This window comes from Acinonyx jubatus, chromosome B1 (assembly GCF_027475565.1).
Source record: "Acinonyx jubatus isolate Ajub_Pintada_27869175 chromosome B1, VMU_Ajub_asm_v1.0, whole genome shotgun sequence".
Lineage (NCBI taxonomy): Eukaryota > Metazoa > Chordata > Mammalia > Carnivora > Felidae > Acinonyx > Acinonyx jubatus.
This window is the reverse complement of record NC_069382.1, coordinates 22,026,451-22,029,843: the sequence shown is the minus strand read 5'-3', so window position 1 is coordinate 22,029,843 and position 3,393 is coordinate 22,026,451.

Sequence of the window (3,393 nt, the reverse complement as noted above, 5' to 3'; positions counted from 1 at the left end):
TATGTCCCTGTCAAACTTTTACAGCAAAATATTTTAATGTGTCTTTCAAAAAAAAAGATAAAAGAGTGTGGAAGTTAAATACAAAGTACTGAAAAGGACAGAGAGCAAGCTAATGGTTCTTGTTTTGACGTGAATTTGCAACAGTAATTTTCTTTCCTTTTGAAAAACCTAGAACTAATCAGGGAGGTCTAACAAAAGGGGGACAAAAGCATGATACATTGCTAATTCCCTTAGTCTTCACAAACACACATGCATGTACACAAAAGTAGATAGACTTAAAACATATAAAACCATTTAGAAATGAGACTATGGTAGAATTAGATGATATGGGGTTCAGGGACGGTAAAAAGGGAGTCACGAAGCTTAATGGCTTTTCATCTATATTGTTACTTGTTATATATTTTTTTCTTGTCTTATTCATTCACCCCATTACCCTGCACCTCAAAATTTAGAACTGCAGCACTCTTCAGATATTTCAGACGTCCTTCTAGAATTTAGAATTTTGTGGTGGCTAAAATTAGGCTATCTCTTATGTCTTTTTCAAAAAAAATTTTTTTTATACATGTAGTGTTAAATTTGGAGATATTTCTCAACATGGCTTCAAAAGTAAGGTAAGCAAGTTGCTTTTAATATCAGCATCATATACACTACAGAAAGAAACATCAATGTGCTGGTTAACAGTGGATTGGAACCAATCTTCGATAATGAAACTAGGCAAGAAATAGGAAAGGCAATGGACAAAGTGGATGATGATTTGATCTGTGTGAAATCCTGCCAACAGATTATATGTTTATTATTGATTATATTTCTTGGAGTGTTTGGGTCAAAGTCTTGTAAAACTTTCAAGAAAATTATATTTCAAAGGATTTTATATTGCCAATGAAAGCTTTTTTTAGAATATCAGGCCAATATTAGTGACTGCTGTCTATTTCCTCACGACAACCAATCACTTCTTCCTCTTCTAATATATATTCCACAGGATTAAAATTTGATGTTTCACCTCTGAAGAGCCATTTCCTGCACTGAATCTTCATTCACAGCAAAGCCAATCAGATCACCATATATCTGTTGTTACACTGCTTATTCACCTTTATCCTAGACTGAAAGTCTTTGAAAATAGAACCTACTTCCCAGGGTTAATACTAAAAACACAGTTCAAGTAATTCCTTTTCATTTTTTTTTTCTCTAGAGAGAGAGTGAGTCTAAGCAGTGGAGAGGGGGGAGTGAAGGCGGAGGGGGGAGAGTGAGGGGGGACAAGGGGGGAGGAAGGGGGAGCGGGGGGAGGGGGGAGGAGGGAGAGAGGGGAGGGGGAGGAGGGAGAGGAGGGAGGGGGGAGGGGGGAGGGGGAGAGGGGAGGGGAGGGAGGGGGAGGGGGGAGGGGGGAGGGGGGAGGGGAGGAAGGGGGGAGGGGGAGGAGGGAGAGAGGGGAGGGGGAGGAGGGAGAGGAGGGAGGGGGGAGGGGGAGAGGGGAGGGGAGGGAGGGGGAGGAGGGAGAGGAGGGAGGGGGGAGGGGGAGAGGGGAGGGGAGGGAGGGGGAGGGGGGAGGGGGGAGGGGAGGGAGGGGGAGGGGAGGGGAGGGGAGGGGGAGAGAGGGGGAGGGGAAGAGAGGGGGAGAGGGGGAGGGGGGAGGGAGGGAGGGAGAGGGAGAGGGGGAGGGGAGAGGGGGAGGGGGAGAGAGGGGGAGAGGGGGAGGGGGGAGGGAGGGGGAGGGAGAGGGGGAGAGGGGGAGGGGGAGAGGGGAGGGGGAGAGAGGGGGAGGGGGAGAGAGGGGGAGGGGGAGAAGATAGAGAAGGGGGAAGAGGGGGAGACAGGGGGGAGGGGGGAGAGAGGGGGGAGCGGGGCAGAAGGGGGAGGGGGAGGGGGAGGGGGAGAGGGGGGATAGGGGGAGAGGGGGGAGGGGGGACAGGGGGGGGAAATATCTTAAGTATGCTCCATGCTCAGTGCAGAATCCTCCACAGGGCTTGATCATAGGACCCTGGGATCATGACCCCAAGCTGAAATCAAAAGTCAGACACTTAACCGACTGAGCCACCCAGGCACCCCTGTTTCTCATTCTTTGAAGAATTTATGCTTGCGGGGTGCCTGGGTGGCTCAGTTGGTTGAGCATCTGACTCTGGCCCAGGTCATGATCTCACAGTTCGTGAGTCTGAGCCCCACATCAGGCTCTCTGCTGTCAGCACAGAGCCTGCTTTGGACCCTCTGTCCCCCTCTCTCTGCCCCTCCCCTACTTGCTTTGTCCCTCTCTCTCTCTCTCTCAAAAATAAACTTTTAAAAATAAACAAATAAAACAGCAACAGCTGTTAATGCTTAAAAAAGAATTTAAGCTTGCATAAATTTTAGTCAGGAACCCTAGTGTTAAGGAAAGTCACCATTTTCCATTTGGAGAGGTGAATGGAGTTATGTAGTCACAAAAGATCAATTCTTCCTCAGAGGGTTCCTCTATTTGCTCTTTCATAAAGAATAACTCAGGATGGGTATGCCAATTTCGGGGGAATGTTTCCAAACCCCCCTGAACTGCCTGGCCTCCCCCCCCTCCCCCCTCAGTAGTTAGTTCTCACCTTTACAGGGTGATGAGGGTTTTAAGAGACCATGGCTGTGAAGAAAACAGCTGAGAATAATTGGGGGAAATTTTTTTCTGCTTCCAATAACTTGGCCTAAAATAACTAAATGTAAATAAAATAGACATTAACAAAACTAAATCGTGGTGTTACATTAGAATACAGGCCTTACCTAAGAGTCAAATTTTAAAGCTGCTTAAAAGAAAACCGAGCCTTCATCCAAGCAGCCTATCTGGAAACTGATGGAAACATTAACAAAGAATACAATCAGGTGAAAGGTTAATTTCCCTCCAACGCCTCTTCCTTAATCCCTCTCTTATTTCACAGTGCACCAAGAATGCTCTAGGCACTTGGGAAACCAGACTTCACCGTCAGCCAGGGTATCGTTGAGAGTTACCAGCATCCTCACCGTTTTAGAGCCAAAGGGTAAGTTGGAAGCCACTCTCCTACCGATGACAGCGAGGGCCCTGAAAGAAGTTATTGTTGACGTTTCTACAACGCTCAGCCATTTTGGGATCCGAGACTAGTCTCGCTGGCAGGTGTTCGATTATTAGGAAAATGAAACAGATGGCGTTGGCAGACCGTGGCTCCCCTCTTCCTCAGCTGCCAGGAATTCCTACCCTCAGGCTTAGCGCCACGTATGTTTGTTTAATAAAGTTCCTGCCATTTCCAGGAAACAGAATCAGTGTCATCATTCAAGCATGCCCAGAGCTGTGAACGAGTAACATCATCCACGTTTTCTCAGAGTGGGAGGCGACAAACCGCTTGGTGTTTTCTGTGGCCCTCATACCTGCCTCTGCGGAGTCCACTGAGGCAACCCCTGTCCCTGGCTCCG